Below are 24716 nucleotides of genomic sequence, written 5' to 3'. Positions count from 1 at the left end.
TGGGCTTTTTACTAGACTGGCTTTTCTGATGTCAAAGAGATGTGGCTGCCAACACTACCTAGGCCACATGCCATCTGGTTAACACACGGAAGAGAGAGATGGCGTCTCCTACAACCTCAGCTTTGTTATCATTGGACTAGTTTAGGTCTTTTGCTCACCCTGAATCAATATTTGTGGCAGTGAGAATGTCATCTGCTAATTGGCTTAGGCCAAGGTTTCCAGAAGCAATTACTATGTCAAGGAAGACAGAATGATCCTCATTTAGACTTTTCTAGTCCCACCTATGGGGCTAGGAATCAGATCAATTTCATGGAAAATACATGTGTGCTACATAATTGACTCAAGAGTAGAAAATATGTGGGGGAGACATTGCAATGCCCACTAACATGCTGAACAAAATTATTCTTTACACATGTTACTATGTAAGCAAGTGGTCAAGACTGCTTTCTACAAGCAATTTCCAGGCTGAAGAATGAACTGCTTTATTCCCTCCCTGTTCCTGCAGAATAACCTTATTCAGTAATGGCAGGCACCTACCTGAGATAGGCAAAGACAGGTATTTAAATTTATAATATCTTTCTTGAAAATACAATATCTTGGACTATCATCTATAGAATTCTATAATTTGGACAAAGTCTGTATTTCCTCCTCTTATGTCTAACTATTTAGGAATCAATCAATTAATAATCTCCATTTTTAAGAATGTCCTAATATATCTTCCTAATACAATGACCAAAAAGATGTTTTCTACTATTTTACATTTATATTTTTGTAGATTTATAATTAATTTGCAGACTTCTATTGGAATACTACTTACGCAGGTTATACACTAAGAAATTTGCCCTCACAAAATATACAATATGTTTAAAATTGATCACAAGAATAAAAATGTTTTTATGACTGTGCACGGAGTTGAATATTAACTAGACTTGTGGTGATCATTTTGCAGTGTATACAAGTGTTGAGTCCTTATGTTGTATACCTGAAACTAATGTTAGATGTCAATTATACCTCAATTTAAAAAATAGAAAAAAATGATATGTGTGGATTTGCTATTATTTAGTATAAGCAAAAATAGAGATTAGCTACTATGTTGATTTTTAAAGATAGTTCGATGCCAATTTATCAATAAGGTATTGTTAATGAAATTCACTGGTAAAAAAGGCTCAAACCTCTTTTTTCATTTGGTACTTTATACACTAGTGTTTAGATGATTCAAAAGTGGAAAATATATGTGGGGTCAGCCATATTGGTCAAATCTCAGTTATGTCATTTACTAACCATATGACTTTAAGTATATCAAGTATGTTACTGATATCTTTGGATATCAGTATCACCATCTATAAAATGGAGTCAATAATATGCAGCTCATGAGACAAAAATAAAGATTAGAGATTATAATAAACATAATGGGCCTGGCCTATAAAGTGCTTGAGATCTTCATTTACTGGTTGACAACTATACAACAAACCCACGTATACTTGAAGCACAATATACAAAGTAAAAGTTTAATAAACACCTTTAAATGTTTTATAGCAAAAAGTAATGAGGTCTCTAAAAACATCTTCTCTGGCTTATTAAAGGAACTGGAACTATTTTAAAGCTGGGTAAATTATTACTGTACTTAAGATGCCTAATTGTGGAGAAAGAACATATTCACTAACTTGTTTATTCAGAAAGATTCATTGAACACCTAATATGTGTCAGATACTGAAGCTGGGAAAAGAACTAGGCCCTGGGACACAGTAATAAACAAGACAAAGTCCCTGCCCTTACGGAGCTTATTTGATATAACTAATAATCTTGGTATAACTAATACATAACTAAGCAAATAAACAATTACGCATCTTCAGAGAGTATTAAGTATAATAAAGAATAAGGAGATACGGTGAGGGCATAGATAGTTACCTGGCAAGGAGTGGAGTTCAGCAGGCAGTGTTTCTGATGGAATAGTCACCAAAAGCTCCTTGAGGACTCCATATTAATGTCTACCACCGTTTCATAGGTCAGACTTTCTCTCCTTTTCACATCTAATAAACAGAAATAACAGCTATACTACCTTCTTCAGTATTCTTATGAATAAAGTCATAAGAAAGTTCTAGTTTCATTTACAGAATCAGGTTAATCTTCTTGTTGCTTATTATAAAGAAACTATGAATTGGTTTGAAATTAAATACATTGCCTTGGAAATTGGAAACATATGTAAACTTTTCAGAATATTAAGTTTTCAACCAAAGGAAGTAGTAAAAGTCTTGCTTAAGTAAATTTTAATATTTCCTTTGCTATCTGAGGGAGACTACACGTTTTGGATTGTGTAAAGGATGGAATGTAGTTTTAAAATGTGATTTATTTTACTTTGGAATTTAACAGCACCTGCTTTGTTTTCATTGGAATCCTTTCAAGTACCTTCTCAAGTAAGCATTACATTTTCCTAAAGCTGAATGTAACTGAAAATGAAAAGCCTATTTTTGCCATATTTGTAATGATTATAAAAAATTAGCAAAAATGTTATGAATGTTTAATGAATGCATTAAGGGATAATCAGTCCGATTATAACAGTATCAAAAGATAGGTGCAGATTGATGCTTAATTGTAATCTTGACACAATAAAACCCACTAACTGGTCTCTATTTAAAGGCCCTTCAAAATATTTTTAAAATAATTTTATTTTTAAATGTTGGTTCCCATAAAATTAAAGGAATATATACATATTTATACACATAAATACATCCATATATATGTGTGTATGTGTGTGATTGAGTCATGGTTTCAGTCCCCCTTTTCTCCAGAATCTTGTCTATACTGCACCAAAAACTATACAGATTTAGATAAAGACATCATTAGAGATTAGTTACAGACTACAGAAGTGTTCTTTTTTTAGTCTTCTTGATCATACTATTCTACATTTACCTTGTTAAACTTATCTGTAGAGCACTTGAATTACACAAAAACTACAGAAGTTTTAATCCCTGGTGCATTTTCAGAATATTTTCAGTTGATACTATTATCTAAACATCAACCTGTAAAGATGAAACAACAGCTGGTACAGGTCTAAAAAGAGTATTTGATCCAAGGGTTTCTGTAGTATTCTTGACCACACCTTTCTTCTTGTTGCACCCCTTTTCTTGGTTTCTGTGATATCTTTTTGTGTGCTTTTATGATTTTCTTACCAATTCCCTGAATGCTTTTGTTCTGACTCTTTAATTACCTTACCTCCCTTTCCTCATTGCGGAACTTAAATATCACTCTTCCACAGGGTCCTGTACAACACACTTTGCTCTTCATTAATAAATATCTACCACTGATTACATTTTCAGATCTGTTTCAAGCAAGAGAGTATAGATACAACAGAAACAATGGGAAGTCAGATTCAGCATGTACTCTAGGTGAGCTTGAAATATGGTTCCAGCAAATAGGTAATCAAGTTCACCCAAGATTCTTATTGTATCAGAATCTTTAAATTTACTTGCCCATCTGAGTGCTATACAGAGACCGTACTTGAAGACTGTACTTCACTACATTGTTATGACATGTTAGGAACATATACAATAAAATTTAATCATGCATTTTTCCATTATTCCACATCTTGGATAACATAGGACCCCTGTGATATATCTACAGCATTTTTACTCCATCATACAACCCCTAGGTAGGTGAAAAGCAACATTTTAGGATAAAGAGCTTGGAATTTTAGATGTAGACACAGTTGGGTTTCATACATACACCACTTTTTTACTAAACAAGTAAGTTTGACTGTATTATTTTTTCTACACTTTGAACACTTTTTTCTCTACACTATTTGGCGGAACCGTATTACAAGCTACACCTTGAGGAATAACAGGTATTAAAGTTGCCTATTTCAATATCACAAAAAGAGTTGTGTTTTTTTTTCAGGTTACATCTTTACTGGGGATTTACAGTACTTGTATATAAGGATACTGCATGGCACAAACACAGTTTTAATAACACCATAAAGAATTATAATAATGTTTCTTTTTTTAATTAAAATATAATTTTAATTCCTGAAATTGTAATTTTCTAATTCGATTTATGTAGAGTCCAAATCCCTGTGTACCAAATAAAACAAAATATTTAAGATCTTTAAATAAAAATTTAAAAAATTCTGTGATTTCTGATTATGAACTATCTTATGGTTTAAACTTAGATATTATTTAACTTTAGTAACACTTTCATTTTATAATTCTCAAACAGACACAAACCATGAATGGTTGTTAAATAATTCTTTTTAGTTGATAATATCTGAGGAAAGATAATATATTCTCATTGATACACAAAAATATGCATTTCTTTCATTAATATTCAGGAATTCTTATAGTTATACGACCATACGAGTATACTAGAAAGAAACCAGAAAGTTTCTGAATATTATAATGCATAAAAATTTCAAACATACAATAATGTTAGGTAAGTATATGTACTCTACTTTCATTCTCTATTAATTTTCAGATAAAATAAGAGATGTGTGTATACATATATATCATCACTTAAAACATAAATATTTAATAAATTATAGGTTCTATTTTATCCAACTAGACTTTATCATACTTTATTCCTATTTCCAAATAATACACAGACAAATGAGCATTTGGAACATTATTAATTTTTAGAATGGTTATTTCTGCATATTTTAGGTCAGAGATTGAAGGTGAAAATATCTTCTTAGAAATTATAGTTTTAGCGAAATTTTTTCCTCCATTCTAGATTTGAGAGGAGACTCTAAATTATTATTAGATTGCTAGTTGCCTTTGTTGTTATATTTTTTTTCCAGGATTTGACATGACATCCTTTGCAAGCAATACATGCATATCATTTTATACTAATGTCATTATGAAGCTGTGAAATAAATTGTGAAATTTATAACTTTAGATGCACCTTTGGAAGTGTTTTACTAAACACAGGATCAATAGCAAGATTCTATCATATGATTATAGTAGATTAGGGTTTCTCAACCTTGGTACTAATGACACTTTGGACAATACAAATTTTTGTTCTGGTAGGATATCTTGCGTATTATTTAGCAGCATACTTGGCCTTTCCCAGTAAATTCCAGTAGCACACACACCCTCCCACCCAGTCATGTCAATTAATAATGTCTCCATACATTGCCAAATGTCTCCTGGGGGCAAAAATTAGCTCAGGTTGAGAATCACTATACTATATACCTTAAGTAATATTGTAAAGTCTAAATGCCTAAACCAGTTTTACTGTGGCAAAATTTGTACTAGGGGGGAAAATCTTAAACCCACACAAACAACTTGGAATTGCAGCATTTAAAAAAAAATCCTCTCTGCCTCCTCCATCCAGACAAAAAGCCACACCAGGAGTTAAAGCAAAAACATCCTGATTAGATTAGCACCAACTTCACTGGTGGCCAGCAATTGCCTCCCTAACTGGGTGTGGCAAGAAAAGAAAGTTCCTTGTTCTCTTGAGGAGCTAACTGCCTGCAACAGCCTTTATTTGGGCAGTAGCCTGAAGCAACCCATCCTTTATTGGAACCATGATTGATGCAAGTTTATTGTTTTCCTCTGTGGAAGCCCGAAGGACACAATGTTTATTGTTTATTTCCTCTGCACAGTGTCTGTCTATCCAGCCTAAGTAATACAGGGTCCAAACCTCGGTTTGGCAATCTCTATCCTCCAAGCTAAATCCCATAGGGATAGTATTGGTGAATGACAGGCTTGGCTTAAAGTTTAAGAATTCCCTTGGCCAAATAACGTAACATACATGGTTTACCCAGATGTTGGGAGTTAGTCCCAGAGACCCGATCCTTCTCTAGACTGGAAGAAAAATACAACCACAAATCTTCTACTCTTCCCAATGTCCTGGAAGGTCCTGCCCTCAACATGATGGCACTCAATCAAGAATTCTGTACTAGGGATCCTTACAAGCTGTCTGCTGCACAAGGACAATGATTTTGTCTTACTTAAACCAGGTGCTCTAGAAGCATACGGTGACTTGACTTTTGTCGTAAGTGGATACTACACAATCAGGGTCCCACTAGAATATATCATCTCCACTTTTTGAGTCTTCTCATACAACATTTTGAGCAAAATACAATGGCCACCCACATCACAGTTATACTTGCTATTGTTATGTGCTGAATAAATTGGTAAAAATCCCATTAATTGTACACACCACTCACACAGGTCATATACAGCCTCCAAATTACTCTGTGAGCCACACATGTCATTGGTGAGGGAATGCAGATGAGATTATCTAAGCATCACTATTTTTAAAATTCCTGAGCCTTTCTGTTAATCTATCTACCCCATTCTAGCCTCTTCTAACTTTTGCCCCACTCTGAAGTTGGCCTATTCAGGCAATGGGAAATGAGAAAGTCGGGTCATGAACATGCTCTACATTTGTGCCAAGGCTGTTGAACCACCCCTCTGGCAATGCTAAGGAATGTGAGTTCCTAGTACCATCCCATGTGTCTGGCTCCAGGCCCCAAAATACCATCAGCAACAAGCATCCAGTTGGCAACTATATCTTTCAGACTTGCTCATAAACACACACCTATATATATACCCACATATCACATTTCCCTGCCCAATGAGGTAAGGATGCCTTTTTTGCCTTGAGTTTCTAGTAATAACCTAAACTATGGTGGGCTAAAATGTCATAAGGCTTATGGTCATATCCACAAGTGCTTTCTTAAGAGGTTTCCTGACAACATGGCCTCCAATTTCAGTATTTTTAAATCTGCTTGCACATTAAAATCCCCATACGTCTGGTATTAACAAGCAAATGTGCAGATAACAGAAACACACTCTGCTCGTGAACAAGGAGATTGTGGAGCTGGTTTCAGTGTCAAAATGTCATATGTGCTGGTAATTTTTTTTTTTTTTTAATTCTCTGAAAAATGTTTCTCTTCATCTGTTAAAAATTTAAAGAGAATTGAAAACTCTTCGGGAATGCAACCCCTGTGTGATTGACAGTGACAAGTACACATACCTTGAAAGCTCCACTGTAATGTTTATACTTAATAAAAACAAATACTGTGGCATCTGAGAGTAGCCTAGTCAGCCATGCAGCTTTCTACCTGGCATCTTGTAAATTAATCTGGGTGTTTATGCTGTAGATCATTCATGATGAACATATTGCTATAGCAACATGCATTTCTTCCATTTCTTTCCTGCTAATTACACTAACATCACCATCAGCTACTAAATCTTTGAATTACTAATGAATGTATGTGGAAGCAATGTCTTGATAACACTCTTTCAGTATGTTCTCATCTACAAATTAAGAATAGATGTATGTAATTTAATTATTTTTAATTTATTGTTAAATCTTTTCAATATAAGGTTAATCCACACCCATACTTAGACATATTGAAGGATTTGGGAGGTGCCTCTATAGAATCACATACAACTCAAAGAAAAAGAATGTGGTGATATCAGGTAGAATTCTTTGCCACACCCACCATTTTTATCATTTGTGTCTACATTAATTTAACATTTGACCACAAAGAAGTATTATTTAAACCTATGAACTGCTCAGGCTCTTAAGTTTCTGTAACTCAAACACCAATATTATAAATATTCATATTTATTTAAAGTAAGCCTTTGGCAGAGTATTTAATGAAAGATTGCAGAGATTTTAGTTGATATGTAGCACATAGGTAGGAAACTTCTGGAAAATTCATGTTCATTAACACTATAAGGATAAAGACAGACCCATCCTAGATAATTCCCCAAACCATTACATCTTTGAAAGACTCTGTTTAGCATTCATCTCAGGTGCACATTGAATGTGTAGGGAAAATCTTGTATTCTTTCAGGCCTTTGAATTTCTATATAGGTCACAAAAATAGGTATTTCCTAGTCATCTACTGACGTAAATTACTAGTGCTTACTCTAAACATGTCTAAACATAGTCAAGCTGTTTAGGCCCAAAGGGTTGGCTCAGGTCATTAGTAAAAATGAAAATTTCTAAATGATCTAAGTAGGGTGAAAATAAAGGTTTTGACCTACTCAATACATTTTGAATGTCAGGGACAGGCAAATGAGGAACAAAGGTGGTAAGAATGATAGCTGGATTCCCCTAGCTAAATATACTACTTCCCTAAAAATTAAGGATCATTGGGTTGCTATTTCAGCCAAAATGCCCCCACAACATCTCCTCTTTTAGGTTTTTCTATGTACCGTGTTTCTCTGAAAATAAGACAGGGTCTCAAATTAATTTTTACTCCAAAAGACACATTAGGGCTTATGTTCAGAGAATGTCATCCTGAAAAATCATGCTAGGACTTATTTTCCGGTTAGGTCTTATTTTCAGGGGAACATGTTATTCTAAGTTAACTAGAAGTGAAATAATGACTATCGAAAAGGTATGAAAGGAATTGATCTATTGGGGTTTAATATGTTACCCAATATCCTAATTTCAAAATTGTTTTTCTTAAGCTTGAGAATTTTGATGTATTATTGCACATCTTTCATTGTGAGAATTATGAGTATGTGAAACTATTTCCATGTATTTCAATGTTCATGTGTAGTAATAAACAGAATATTTGTCATGCAGCAATAAAAAACGAATACAATAAATTAACCATCAAAGAAATTATCATAAAGATCATCAAAGCTATTACTATTCATTTATTGAGGTATTACTGTTCCTTTTGCCACTTATTCTAGCATCATTAAATTAAATACTGAAAAATTTGTGATGATGGGTTCATCAAAAATGTATGTTCTCCAATAAGACTTTTCTCTACCTGTGCTCAATTGGGTACTGTGACATTTCCTTCTTCCCACAAAGAATAGAGAAGAGAATCCAGGAAAAAAATTCCCTCTTGTGATAAAAATATTCAATGATTGTTACTTTGGGGACATGGAGTCCAGTAGGAACCATTGATGTTAGAACAGAGAGGGTAGTAAGTCTCAGCTGTCTTTCTCTGAGGGGATTGGAGCATTCTGAATCAGTCCATTGCTGGTAAGTAGGGTTACTGTGCATCTATCACAGCCCCACACAACCCTCAGCATCTCCCATGCCAGGACATGGAAAACGTGGTGTGAGTGTGAATAGATTTGATGGAAGTTACTTGAGGGTAAATAATTCAAGATATCAGGTCATTATTTTTATTACTTAACAACTCTAAATTCATGATGTATATGTAAGTAATTTATCAAAGGAAAGATTAGAAGAATGAGTATTGCTTGGCTCATCTATTGCTCTTGGCAGAAAAAAAATCTGGCTCCACTACTGGATGGGATTTAGAAGAAATACGTATATATTTGACTTTTTAAAGTGTCATGAAAAGAAAAAAAAAAGATGTATGTGTTTGTATAAATACATGGAAATATATAGGTGAGTATACAACAAAAGTAGATTATCAGGTAGGAGGGATTAAGAAAGAAAGGAGCAGGCTTTTACTATTTTCTTTGCACATCTTTGTTATAAAACAAGCATGAGCTCCTCTTTTAATTTAAAATAATGAAAATATACTTTTAAAAACGAGTCTTCTACCTTATGAGAAGGGATATTCTCATAAGATATACTTCTTATATGTCAGGATTTTTCCATTCAGAAGGGAGACTCATGCCTGAATTTCTTTTTTTTATTATTATTAAAGGGAAATCATTTACAAAGCTTTACAGAGTAAGACTTTATTTATCAAATATATGGTGATGGTAAGAGAACTGACTCTGGGTGGTGAACACACAGTGGGGTTTATAGATGATGTAATACAGAATTGTACACCTGAAATCTATGTAATTTTACTAACAATTGTTACCCCAATAAACGTAAATAAGTAAATAAATAAATAAATAATCTTTGGTAATAAAGGTTTATTATACAAGCATTAAAAAATCTTTACTTATATCCATGTTTGTATCAAATCCAACTGCATTATCCCAGTGGTTCAGCACCTTATGTATATGTTATGTCTATCTGATTCAATGAGGCCTCCCATGTAATCAGTACAGAAAAAACTAAAACAATTACCTTCCTTTCCACACTTTCAAGTTATTCAGAGAATAGCTTAGAAATAAATCTTTATTCTCCACAATTTGGATTGCATGGGCTACTAGTACCCAGAAGGTTTCCAACATGGTCCATACAATAGTTATTATATTGTAATTTAAGTTCTTTCATATTCATTCTGATATTTCGGGGGGTGATAACCTAACCCAAAGTGGTCTTTTAAGAATACTAAGTGAAAAAATATGTTTCCAACTTTTTGAAGTAACAAGAACTATTACAAACATTACACAATGCTTAAAATATCTTTGTTCTCTCTAGAAAAACAGAAACTAGACTTGCCAGTTATCTTATTCCTTTACTGAGTCCAACTATAGTTTGACTGAACTAGGACTTTTTATTGTTCTGTTTTTTGGCTAAAATGCTGCATGCCTCATATTTGCTTTTTACCATAAAAGCAAATATAATCATTCAAATATTTAAATATGAATAAAACCTTATTAAATTTCTGTGCAGAAAATCATAGTCCCATGAAAATTCAAAACCCCAAGGATGACTTATTTTGAGACCACCTGAAATATCTCCTCCAAAATGTGATTTGAATTCACATCAGAGAAAGCTCATAACAGGACAACTTTTGTCAAGTAACAGCTTCTTTGCACCAACTACGTATCACTTAGACAAGCAGAGTGATTCTCTCCCAGAATATTAGGCTGTGATTTGGGTTCCTGCTGCAGAATGCAAGGAGCACCATCTGAGGAATCAGAGAACCACAACTATGCCAACAAGTAGCTGTGTGACCTCAGACAAAGCCCTTCACCCAAGAGAGAGGCTGTTTCTTCTTGGAGCAGATGCAGATAGCAATGCTTTTCTTACTTATCTCAAAGAACTACAAAAGGGCTCACACAAGGTAACAAATTTAGCATCCCTATCATTCCTCTTCATCTTTCTTATTCAGAATTATTTACTAGAATGTACAATGTGTTATTGTATTAACATATTTATATGTCTGTCTTCCCCACTACATTATATATTCTTCTAATGCAGGAAAACTGTGCCTTTTTTTCCTTATATCCCAATTACTATAGGATATAATACATGTTCATGAAGTGAAATATTGATTATAAAGAGTAAAGCACCACATAAATGCAAGGTGTTGGGTATGATCAGTATTAACAACAGGAGTCAGTCTAGAGATGAAAGTCCCTCTATGAGACGGTCATTTCACCTGAAGGGCATTGTGTTCTGAACTAAAGGGATCCACGTTTCTCTCTGAATTCCGTGTTATGACCAAAGCCATCATCTGCGAAGCACTGGCTTCCTCATGAACAAGTTCTTTATAAAACAATTAGTCTTTTAAGTTTTTATTTCCCATCTCACAATGAATGAAGGATACTCCATGGTGAAAGTGTGTGTTCAAAGGAATGGAAATAAACCAAATAAAAGTGATTATTGAGCTATAGACTTTCTAAATAATGTCCCAAGTACATCTACAAGATCTCTGCATTTTAAGGACAGTTTGCACAAACACAGACTCCTTATTCTCAAACAGAAAGAAAGAAAGAAAGAAAGAAAGAAAGAAGGGAGGGAGGGAGGGAGGGAGGGAGGGAGGGAGGGAGGGAGGGAGGGAGGGAGGGAGGGAAGGAATCCCACATTTCCAGCAAGAACTGTGAAAAACATTAGAAAAATAGTTTTTTTTTCTTTCACGTACAAAAAGAAATCTACTTCAAAGACAACATGGCCTGTATTCTAGCATTGCATATACATTAATAATTTATTTGCCTTGTTTTTTAGAATGATAAAAGTATCTTTTTTCAGCTAAGTAGAATTTCCAAAAGCTATTGACCAGGACCTATCAATTTCTGGAATCACTCAAATAGTATATTATAGAATATCATATTAACAGAAGACAAAAAAAAGGTTAAAGGTCAATAGATGTGAATAAAATTATTCCATTTTTTAAGTCAGTAATTTAAAAAAAAATTCCCTCAGCAAAACTGAGCATTCTTTAGATAAAAAAGAGAATTTAGTAAAATAATTTTCATACCATCAGTGCCTGGCCAAAAACTGAAAACAAACAATTAAAAATCAATATAGTAATGAGAAATATGTTAGAAAATAAAAGGCTTTGTCCCAATTCCACTTCTTAATCTTCAATATAAAGTCTTAATTTAGCATTTCACATTTTTAATTTTCCTTTTTATCTTTTTTGTGTAATCTAATATTTGTCCTATTTTATTAGGATTTCTTTGCTGTATCATTTTGCAAATGTGAAGTTAAAGAAAGAGAATTCAAGTGACTTGAGTAGGTTCAAATGGTAAGTTCATTCTGAGTTGCCAATGCACTAGAATTCAGTGTCAGAATCTTCATTACCATCTCAGACCACTGTGTTGCTCTATTCACTGTCCTATTAATTCTCATCCCGTTGGAGGGGAGAATACACATCTATGGACAACTTAAAGTTGGTACATTAACTGTGATGGGAGAAAATATATTTCAATTATACTTCATGGAATCATATTGCTTCTCCATTTTTAAAGAAACTTTTAGATTTAATGTTGAAAATATGGGAAATTGGAATATAGATGATAAAATATTAGTTTATAAAAACTGTTTCAAACTTCCCCAAACCTAAATATGATTAATTTATAGTCACTAAGCATTCCTGATACTTTAGACAAAGGTCAACAGAGTGGAGAAGAATAATTGATAAGCAAATCAGATAAGTGGGGGAAAAAAGAAGTGGTTCAGCTAACTCACGAAAATATCCGAAATCTAAGTAGGATTTCTCTAAACTTTTGTCACCAAGGATTTCCACCTTTAAATATTCTCCACCAAGGAATTTATGTTTTGAAAGATCCGTATGACACAAATTACACTTAGTAATTTTTTAATAAATATGAGTTAAGTCTTATATACTGAGTTGATGTAATTCCAGCCAAAAGTAAAAATCCTAATTACCCTCCATAGCCTTAACAGAGCTTAATATATACTTCCTTGTAAGTGTATTAGAGTAATGAAAAGGCTCATATTAGGATCTTTAAGCATTCCTATTATGAACTACTATGTTAGCAAATGTAGTTTTTCCTCCACACCCCAATGTCCATAACTCCATTCTATTTTGAATACTTGTGACATGAAGACTCATTGATGAATTATTCTATTATCCTCTTTTTGGCACTCAACTATCAGGAAGTCCTGCTGAATCTGTCTCCACAGAATAACTCCAATTTTTCCATTTATCTCTGTTTCCTCTCTCACCTTTCCTATTCAAGGCACCATCACCTTTTTTATAGACCACCATAGCAGCTGCCAACCAGGGTTCCCTGCCTTCATCTTTCTCTCCCTAAAATTCATTCTCCACACAGGATTTGGAGGTTTTTCTTATGTTTCAGTCAGATCTTGTTGCCCACCTGTTTAAAATTCTTTAGTGATTTTTTTTGTTGTATTTAAAATAAAACCCAGACTCCTTTCTATGACCTACAAGATGTTATAATGATCTGACCCATTCCTTCTTCCCCAACTTCACTTAAAAACCATTCCTTCCATTTCCATGCGTTCCTTGTACTTACTGTCACCTCCACCTGGAATTCCCTTTCCTTTGATTGTCCCATGGCTAGATCCTCCTTACCACTCAGCTCTCAATTCAAATGACATCTATTCATAGAGGTTTTCTCTGATGTCTTAACCTGTCACAATCCTTTCACATATTTAATACATTACATTATTTTCCATTTTTATTAGCAATTTTATCACTATCTGAGTTCATCATATTCATTATTCTGTTTAATTGTCAATATCCTCCAATTAGATTGTAAGATCTATGACAATGAGGACTCGTGCATAGTAGGCATTCAATAAATAGTTGTTGAAAACAAGAATGAATGACTATTTGCAGTCAAGATGGTAGAGTAGGTAAACTCTTTGCTCACATCCTCTCAGCACCCATAAATTACAACTAAACTACAGACAACCATCATTGAGAATCACCTGAAGTCTAGTTAAACCAAAGCCCCACAACTACGGACACACAGAAGAAGTTACCTCAAGACTAGTATGAGGGGCAGAGATACAGAATGGGCTGGTTCGACACCTGTGTGTGACCATTAAAAAATGGGAGGGATATCTCAGCTGGGGAGGTAACCACCAGAGGAGTGAGGGGTCCGAGCCTCATACCAGGCTTTCCAACCCAGGGTTCCAGTGCTGGGAGAAAAGTCTCCATAAATTCTGGTTGTGAAAACCACTGGAGATTGTGGCGAAGTGAAATGGAGGGTGGCTGGAGTCACAGGTGCTCCTCTTAAAGGGACCACACACAAACTTACTTGCTGATGGACTCACTCACTCTGAGCTCCGACGTTGGGGCAGCAGCTCAAAAGGTGCCAGGGACATATATGGAGAAAGTGAATTGTCTGGCTTCAGGGTGAGTATAGGAAGGACAGTATTCTCTCGGATGGAGGAGTTGGTAGAAGCCATTGTTTCTATGTTGACCTCTCCCCTCTCCCTGCATGCAGATGAAGGCAGACTCCTTATCTGAGTCTCCATCAAACTGGCTATCACCTTTTGTCTGCCCGGCCCTAGTGATTCCCTGAGACCCTGCCCCACCCAATACTGAGGCACACCTAAGCCAATTCCAGTGGTTTTTGCATACAAACAACCTGTCTTAGTTCATGCTGCAGATTTTCATAAAATCTCCCAAAGGTTCACAAAACCCAAACAAGCAGCACCTGGCTTCAGCATGTCCCGTACCTCTGGCTCAGCAGGCCTAAGCCCAGCACTAGCAACAACAGCTTTGGTTCACAGATTGGCCTCTCAAGGCACCTCCAAGTTCAGCAAGAACAGCGGCCATCCGCAGATTGCTTTGTGGTTCATACCAGGTAGCCCCGAGCAGAGCACAATCTGTGGCTAAACTTGGACTGAAGCAGGTTCTCACCCAGCAGGCCCCAGGGCTGGCATAGCTGGTGGCCAGCTTTATACCAAGCCAGAGCATCACCTACCCACCTCCAAGGATGATACACCCAAAGGGCACATTGGGCAGCACCAGAGCCCTGTTAAAGTGAACCCTGCTCTATAGGATCAGTCCCTCCACAATAGCTCCTCCACTGTAGTCATGGCTAGTCATACAACCAATGAGCCAAGGGTCAATCCCTCCCATTAATGTCCAAACAACAACCAGTCTCAACTACAACAGGAGCGCACACACATCTCATACACGGGACACACCTGGAACACCCAGCTCTGGTGACCAAGAAGACTGCACCACTGGATCCCACAGGACACCTACTACATAAGGACACTCTACTAAGACTGGGAGGCATAGCAGCCCTACCTAACGCATAGAAACAAACACAGGGAGGCAGCCAAAATGGGGAGAAAAAGAAACATGTCCCAAATAAAAGAACAGTACAAAGCTCCAGAAAAAGAACTAAACAAAAGGACACAGGCAATCTACAGAGGCAGAGTTCCAAGCACCGGCTATAAGGATACTCAACAATCTCAGAGAGAACTTCAACAAAGAGATAGGAAACATAAAAATACAGATAGAAAACATAAAAAAGAACCAGTCAGAAATAAAGAATATGATAAAGAAAATGAAAACTACAATGAAGAATACGTTAAAGGGAATCAACAGTAGATTAGATGAAGCAGAAGACTAAATTAGTGATTAAGAAAATAAGGTAGCAGAAAACACCCAATTAGAACAGCAAAAAGAAAAAGAATCCAAAAAAATAAATAAATAAATGCAGACAGTTTAAGGGACCTCTGGGACATCAAGCATACCAACATTTGCATCATAGGGGTACCAGAAAGAGAAGAGAAAGAACAAGGAATTGAAAACCTATTTGAAGATTTAATAATGAAAAACATCCCTAACCTGACAAAGGAAATAGATGTAAAGCCCAGGAAGCATTGAGAGTCCCAAACAAGATGAACCCAAAGAGGCCCACACCAAGACACATTACAATTAAAATGCCAAAGGTTAAAGACAAAGAAAGCATTGCAAAAGCAGCAAGAGAAAAGCAGTTAGTTACCTACAAGGGAACTCTCATAAGACTATCAGCTGATTTTTCAACCGAACTTTGTAGGCCAGAAGGGATTAGCTCAAAATACTCAAAGTGATGAGAAGCAAGGACCTACAATCAAGATTATCCCACCCAGCAAAGCTATCATTTAGAATCAAAGGACAGATAAACAGCTTTCCAGGCAAGAAAAAGCTAAAGGAGTTCATTACCACCAAACCAATATTACAAGAAATGTTAAGGTATTTCTTTCAGTGGCAGCAGAAAAAAACAAAACAGATAAAAAATATGAATAATAAAATGATAACTACATATCTATCAACAATTAGTGTAAATGGAATAAATGCTCCAATCAAATGATAGAGTGGAAGAATGGATAAGAAAACAAAACCTTTACATGTGCTGCCTACAAGAGACTCACTTCAGATCAAAGGCACACATAGACTAAAAGTAAAGGGATGGGAAAAAGATATTTCTTGAAAATGAAAACAAAACAAAACAAAAAGCTGAGGTAACAATACTTATACCAGACAAAATAGACTTTAAAACAAAGGCTATAACAAGAGACAAAAAAGGACCCAGTAATCCCACTTTGGTATTTATCTAAAAAAACCCAAAACACTACTTCAAAAGGACTTGTGCATCCATGTGTTCATTGCAGCATTGTTTACAATCGTCAAGATACGGAGGCAGCCTGGGTGTTCATAGATGGATGAATGGATGAAGAGTAGATGGCACATATATACAACGGATTATTGCTCAATCATGGAAGGGAATGGCTTCTTGGCCTCTGTGGCGGCATGATGGACCTGGAGGTTATTTTGCTGAGTGGAGTATGTCAGAAAGAAAATGACAGATGCAATCTGATTTTACTTATATGTGGAATATAAAGAACAAAATAAACAAACAAATAAAACAGAAACAAACTCATAGGTACAGAGAACATGTTTTGATGGTTTCCAGATGGGAGGGGGCTGGGAGAAAGGGAAAGGAATTAAGAAGTACAAATTGGTTGTTACACAGTGGTCATGGGGATGTAAGGTACCATAAGGAATGTAGTCAATAATATTGTAATAACTATGTATTGTGTTAGATAAATATTAGATTTATTGGGGGGATGGATGGGAGACGGATTGGGGGGCAGGGTGAAAAAGGTGAATGGATTAAGTACAAATTGGTAGTTACAAAATAGTCATGGGGATGTAAAGTAAAACATAGAGAACATAGTCAATAATATGGTAATAACTATGTATAGTGCCAGGTGGGTGCTAGACTAGTCAGGGGGATCACTTTTAAAATTATTTAAACGTCTACCAGTATGCTGTACACCTGAAATTAATATAAAATAATACATAATATCAAAATAAATAAACAGTTTAAAAAAAAAGAAAATGTTATAAGCTAATTCTTTTAACTGAACCAATTTGGGAATATGTATGATTTCCTCCGTTAAATTTGTTACTCATACTCATTATGGATATTCAACTTTGTTCTCTTTTTCCTGCACATGATAGATAATTAATAAAGTCTTTGAGTGAATGAATGAAAAAGATCCATAAATCATTTTCGTTTCATCAGAGACTTCTGTGGAAGATACAATGATACACTCTGGATTACTATGAGAAGCAAAGTTTGTAAGTGAAGGACTAAGAAGGAAATTAAGAATCAATCTTTGCCTTCTACCTACAGAAACACATGGAAACAATAAACTATAATACAAAATTGAGTGAAGTAAATACAATTAGAGGATGGGAATTAAGATCAGAAAAGGAGACTGATTGTGAAGATGGGCTAGAGTCCAAAGCATGTGTAGGGATACAATGAAAAATAAAACTGAAGGTCAGGACGATTTGAGTGGCATCTTAACTTTGCAGAAATACAAAAAAATAATAAAATAAAATAAAAAATAAAAACAACTCTGTAAAAAGAGGAATAAATGATGAATTTGCTCTCTGTTTCGATGTAATTTGTTTCAGAGAGGACTTCTCCTTCCCTCAAAGAATTGGTTAGGGGATCTCATAGTACCAATTCCCAATTAGTACTTACTTCCCAATTAGAGAAGCTATTCTATTAAATTGTAATTGCCAGTTTACCAGCTTGATTTCGCCATTGTCTGTAAGCTCCAGAAAGGCAGTGCTGTGGACATCTTACTCATCATTTTACCCCCAGGTTTGGTAAACTACGTAAATCACTTGAAGGCTCAATAAATGGTTTTAGAAAGAAAGAAGAAAGTAAAGAGGGAGAGAAGACACGAGGAAGGAGGAAGGTGGGAGAAAGGGAGGAAGGAAGGGGATGCAAGCCAGTCTCCTTCCTACTCAGCAGTACCGCTCCCCACCCAGCAGTGGGGTGACCAGCATCTTCTATGTTGCCCAGCATTTGAAAATCTGGATATGGTTCTTCAAGTCAATGTAGTTGGCAGAATAAACTATTAGCAGCACATCATAAACATCATATTCATAGTAACAAAAAATAAAGCCGGTTCCAAAAGTTGTATTTATAGGTTATATCTTTTGTAGGCTTAAATTGAAGAAACATTTTAAACATTTATCCAGATTTCAAAACCATGTATTAGTCATTGATTTAGTATATTCTTATACATGTGTTAAATATTTAGACAATTTACTATTTTTATCTTAATTAGGACTTGTCTTTTTTAATTGTCGCAAGCTAAATCATATGTATTGTCATAGAACGCCAGACTCTAAACTTCATTTGTTTGACCAGGTGGGCCCTTACCATAAAAGCCATTCTGTAGTGAGGGCATTTGAAAATATAAATGGTGCCTTATTTGAAATTATTCATATGTACTGGGGGTGCCAAAAAAATGTATACAAGTGGACAATTTGGTCAATATTGCTCAAGCAGTAGTTCTCCATAATCAGAAGTGTCTGGATGCTGATAGTTACCACTTCGAGCAACTTTTGTAATTGCAGAAGTCAAAATGTGACTTGTATTCATCTTTTGTTATCAGTATATATTATTACATTGTAATAGTTTATTCCTTTCTTAAAATGTGTATATGTTTTTTTGGCACCCTCTGTATAATGCTTGAAACATAAGCAGGAAATAGTACGAGAGAAGTTTCAATTCTATCTTGTGTGTATTTCAGTCTATTATTTTGCTTTGGGACAAGGTCACACAGAAAACCTAAATTGAGTACAAGGACTAGCCCGCCTTGTTCATCTTTAATAGGCAGACTGTCCTGACCTTCAGTTTCACCATTTGTTTTGGAAGAACTGTACTACACAGCAAAAATGGCTCCTTATGCAACACAAGACCATGCAATTGCAGTTTTAAACCCAGATCTACAAAAGGCTTTCTACTCAACAAATCAATGACTTCATTGATATCAGTTTCTTCAAGTATAAAATAGATCTTTTAAGTGAAAACAATGAATAATTGATATTAATATATTAAAAAATCTACTTTTTTTGACAGTAGCATATTTATTTTTAAACGAAACTTTTAATTTGGGGTAATGTAAACATTTATCATTTGTCTGCTGATTTAATGTGTTTCTGGCACAACATTTATCAAAAGTCACTTAAGAATTTTTGAAACAAAAAGTAAGGTGTTACCTGCCTTCACAATCAAAATATCATTTCCAAAGGGGTCTCAGAATATATCCATATACACTGAAGTGTGTCTAAGCCATTCAGTTTTTAGATCTAATATTTAGATTCAATTTATATTTACAAAAATATAGCCAGTCTTCTAAAACCTATACTTTCTGCTTCTTGATAAAAATAAGTTATTCTTGAGAACAATTGTTTATGCACTCAGTTTCTTTGCCTTATTGCATTGGGGAGGAAAGGCAGTAGTATGGAAAAGCACACAGAATTTTGAATCAAAACTCCCAGCTTTGAGTCCTGGGTCCATCCTTTACTATTATACATTTAAAATCTTGGGAGACTCATTTCCTCTCTCTGAGGGCTGACACCCTTGAATTCTTTGTCAGCACACAGGGATAACAACACACATAACTTAGCTGATTTCAGTGAAAATATTATCTAAGGAGCAATGTGTAGAGTGCTATATAAACTCTCATTATTATATTTCCATAATCTTTTAAATGTATTCTTTATTATGGGAAATATTTTAAACTTTCCAGACTCAAACAAGGTATGTATTTTTGACAAGTTTTCTGATTGGGTGTTAGGTTATCTGCATGAAGTTGAATGCTACCAGATCTAAACAATGTCATATTGCACTGACTCCTCATACTGTTTCTCCTGACACTGACAAATCTCTGCTTGCCAAAGTGTACAGAAGATGAATGCACTTGGGCAAAATAATAACATAATAGAAGCACCTCACTTTTGATGGTGCCTGGCAGGCCCTCACTACAATGGTCAAATGAAACTTCTCTGTGGAAAGATGAAAGTCTTTTTGGTCAAGGCTTTTATGGGAAGACAATCTATCAGTAATTTCACCCCCCCAAGTTAGTTTTTTATCCAATTTCCCTGACTACTTCCTAATAAATAAGAATGGTTTTATACTAATGTCACTGAAGCCTCATACCAATTCAGACTTTGCAATACAATCAGCTATTATGGGCTATATTTTCCTCTTAAAAGTCAACATGTCTATATCTATTGGTAGTACTAGACATCTGTTTAATAACTAGTTCAAACATATAGAAGTCTTTTATGTATCTTTATTGTCCTTCTTTATAACAACACGAAAAAAAGTTGTGTTTGTGAAATAAATCATTGAGCATATTTTCTCCAAGCAGATTTTGAAATTCTCCTAAAATAAAAACTGGAGAAGCCATGGAAGATGATTGGGATAGTTCGCAGACCAGAGTTGGCACTAGTGAATGCCAACTAATACAGTTTTTATGGAGCAAATATATTCTTTTATTGTTTTTGAAAATGAATTGCAGAAACTGAAATATAATTCCTTTTTAGGCAATTTTTCTAACGCTAATGGATGTAGAAAAGACAAAAAAAGACCAAAAGATAAAGCTCTCACCTGGGGTTTTCCTACCTTACTATTCATTTCAGGGTCTCCTGTTCTGCCCTTACTGAGAATGGGCTTCTTATTTGGTCTGGTGTCTGAGAGCTGCCTTTTTCCTATTTAAAAATTAAGTCAACTACTCTGCTTTCATACTGTCTCTCCCACCATTAGTCTCTGCCTTACAGAGCTCTGTCTTAATATGGTCCTAGCAGTTTTGTGTGTTTCTTACTCAGAAATTGTTAAAAAGGAACAGAGGTTTAGCAGACTGTGGCAATGAGAAAAGAGCCTGAAAATTATAGGGGCAGAAGTTGAACAACACTGTATGTTGTTTTTATGAAAATACAAATTGCTGAGAACAATTTGTAAAATGCAGATATGTCTTAAATACAGAAGTCTTAACATTGCAATCTTAAATTTTGGCAGTTATGCATGGTTCATTATTACTTTAACATTCAATTATATTAATGGTAACTGATTTCCATATTCATTAGATCCATATGTAGTCTGAGAGACCTGTACATATGGAAAAATGGAAATAAATCTTCCTAGCTGCTGGCAAGAAATAGACTTTTTGTATCTGTGTGTGTGTGTGTGTGTGTGTGTGTGTGTGTGTGTGTGTGTGTGTGGTGTTGTTGTCGCTGTCCATGTTGGTGATGATGGGGAGGTAATTTTTGTTTTCATTTTTTTCATTAGATGTGAATGTGCTGCAGAATGAAATGTAAAACTAAATTCTATACTCTCAGGTTGAAATAACTTCTTAGTTATCTGTCTGGATGGTTACTTATCTAAACATATCATTGATACTTTAAATAATCTGGAAATCAAGTTAAATGTAGTAAAGTCAATTACAAAAGGCAAACTATACTTTCAAGAAATATTTAAAATCTTTATGTGTTTCTTTGCAGAATAAGCCATTGAAACAATGCAAATATCATTTATATGACACATACTTTACATTTTGTGTGGTTCCCAAATCAACATGAACAACCCTACAAAAATAAAGTTTTAGACATATCATTTGTACTCAAATTTTTTTTGTTTGTTTGTTTAGTGAATGGATGCAAAGCTAGATGACTGAATGACTCCCAGTAAAGAAACAGAACCTCAGAGAAACTGACTTATCAGAGATGGCACACTAGTACATTTTAAGATCCTCGCCTTGAAAACAGGTATTTTGGTGCTTAATTTCATCATGATTTTGACTTTCCTATTATTCTCTTTCCAACAATTGACACAGACTTTCATTTACTCTTCTCTTCTGCTGTGGATCTAAGATATCCTGGGCAAGTAAAGTCCAATGCAATTTTCAAGTTTATCAACCATATATGGCATTTAATTCATCGCATTTGCACTCTGTACAAATCTGGACAATGGGAGACATACTGAGGAAGAGATGCATAGAGAGTTGTGCAGTCAAATCAGAGTTAGAAGAAAAAAAAATAAGGACTATTTTCTGATTTAAGAGCAGAAACAAAGAAAAATACCGTATTTGCCTTCAATTTATACTGGGGATTTAGCAATCCTGATTTTCCTCCTTAAAGAACAGAAAATCTTCGGACGTTTACTGGACCCAGAGTTCTCAAACCTGATTAGTTGGCAGTGGTGAGAGGGATAGAAAGTAATGCTTCAAATTGCATTAATTTATTATTAAATATTATAAATTTAAGTTTGCAAATAATTTAACTTAACTAAAAGTTAGAGTCAATTCAATTTTATCCTTATAATAAAGCCACCCTTCATGTGTATCTCAATATTGCTTCTCAAGACTTAAAAGTTGAGTGGATTAACGATTGAGACAGTGTGAATTGTTTAGAATCCAAGGCTTATCTGGTGTGTCTATGGGGAAGGTTAAATGTTTAAAAATGCTCTCCTAGAGATAGATCTAACCTGCTGAAACTGTGTACATATTTCCCAAAACCAGTAAAAAGAGTAAGTAGGCATTCGCTAGAGACACTGATTTCCCAAAGGATGAGGAAATGAAAAAGAAACAACATTTCAATGAACTTAGTTGCTTCAGACAATTAACCCAATGGACCAAGAGGGATTATTCTTGTATAATCATCTTGCCAGCTATTGGCCAGAATTTAAGAGTAAAGTAAACATGAGTAACTAGGAAATATTACACTGTATATTAGTTCCAAGTTATATTAATTCCATCTTTGTCAATATTCCTTAGGTATGTTCAGAAAGTGTTGGCATATATATATATATATATATATGGTGAAATAAAGAAAGGTTTTTCTTAGACAAGGAATTCCATCATTTCTGAACTTTTAAAACTGTGTGTTCTACCTATCATTTTCATATGCTTCCTTAACCAGCAAATGATGTGGTAAAATTGTGGGTAGCGGCAGCATGAAGAACAGAACCATTTTAATTTCTCCCATCTGGCATATTAGCATTAATAAAAGATGTTTAAAAAGAGAAGCCTTGAAAGGCTTTCACCTCTTGATTTAACAAGATAATAAGGAAAGCTTGCAATCTGCCACTAAATATAACCGATTAGAATAAGAGTGAGTATAATGTGATGATCACCAAGATTAACCTTTGAGACAATTTTCAAAACCCTGCTGATTACAATACAATCATGTTAAGACTAGCACTAAAACTGTTGTTGTTTCCTGTTAGTACAAATATAATAGGAAAAGTTCCATTTCATAGTAATATAGACTACATAGAATAATATGTGTACAACCAAAATTAAGATACCTACAGCTGCTTTATCTGTCAAACTGACCATTATGGATCAATCTCCCACTCTATGGAATTAGTTGCCGTGGCATTACTACTGAATCATTACATTACTGGCTTAAAGTTAGTACAACATAATACTGAGTCTATATTTATCTGTTTTATCCAGTTTTGTTGTTTTTACATCGCCACTCCTCTTGCTAACACCTCATTAATATTTTCCCATTTACCATGGGTTTTTGATGGGACAAGGGAAGATTTTACTTGCCCTGGCAATTTCTCAATTAAAATGGGATTTGGGGATCATATTCTTCTTAATTGGAAAAGTACCTGAGTGGTTTGTTCAAGTTTTCATAGCTTTGTTGGCTGAACTTTTTGAACACACCTACAGTTCAGAACATCAGAGCTGACAACTACATAGAGTAATGAAATGAACAGCTCACAAAAGAGTTTAGTACAAATGTAATCTCAATTCATTTCTTCAAGTTACACTTGACTGCATCAGATGAGATAGTTCAGATAATTGTCTTACAGAATAAGAAACCAGGCTAGGAGTAAAATTATGTTTACAAATATGCTTGTTTCTACTAAAACAGATTTATAATAGTGTCAATGAGGTCATCTGCTCATTCCAATATCAAGAACCTAGAAATACAAGGACAGGCTTATGGTAACATAAGCCATACCCATGTTAATCACTCCCTTAAGTGATGGCAAAATTGTTTCATTTCATTTATTCAAGGCAAAATTTTGTAGTGTGCTGCATAGCACTTAGAAGTGAGTGATAGAGGATATTCCTTAGTGCAAATTTTCAGTATCTGTAGGGCAGGAAACTCATTTACGTAATGAATAGATAAACACGTAGGGAGTGTATGAAGACTTGTTAGTTTAACTTTGGCACATATGGCATCCAATCCTCAAGGCTACCTTTGTGCTACAAAGACACAAATAAACCCGCAGCAATCACAATGGACATATATATGTTGTATAATCATCTCTACTATATACCTTGTTTAATTTCTCAATTGAAACCAACTGTGTATATTAAAAAGTCCAATGCAAAATAATGAGAATGCTGTGCACAGAATGAGGGCTGGAAGTGGT

At 34.8% G+C, this 24716-nt stretch overlaps 1 long non-coding RNA gene across 2 annotated transcripts in view; it reads right to left on the bottom strand.

Annotated features, from left to right (window-relative positions):
- Positions 1–24716, bottom strand: part of LOC109448662 (uncharacterized) — a 430094-nt gene that overhangs the window by 149654 nt on the left and 255724 nt on the right. The window contains exon 4 of one of the 2 annotated variants that reach the window (XR_012495024.2): positions 1909–2030. The exons of the other annotated variant lie outside the window; for it this stretch is intronic. This is a non-coding gene — a long non-coding RNA (uncharacterized LOC109448662). The remainder of the gene's footprint in view (positions 1–1908; positions 2031–24716) is intronic. 2 annotated transcript variants of the gene reach the window in all.

Source organism: Rhinolophus sinicus, chromosome 3 (genome assembly GCF_057876585.1).
Source record: "Rhinolophus sinicus isolate RSI-liver-muscle chromosome 3, RSI-T2T, whole genome shotgun sequence".
Classification (NCBI taxonomy): domain Eukaryota; kingdom Metazoa; phylum Chordata; class Mammalia; order Chiroptera; family Rhinolophidae; genus Rhinolophus; species Rhinolophus sinicus.
Note: the sequence above shows the minus strand (reverse complement) of the source record. Positions and strands in the feature narration are given on the sequence as shown.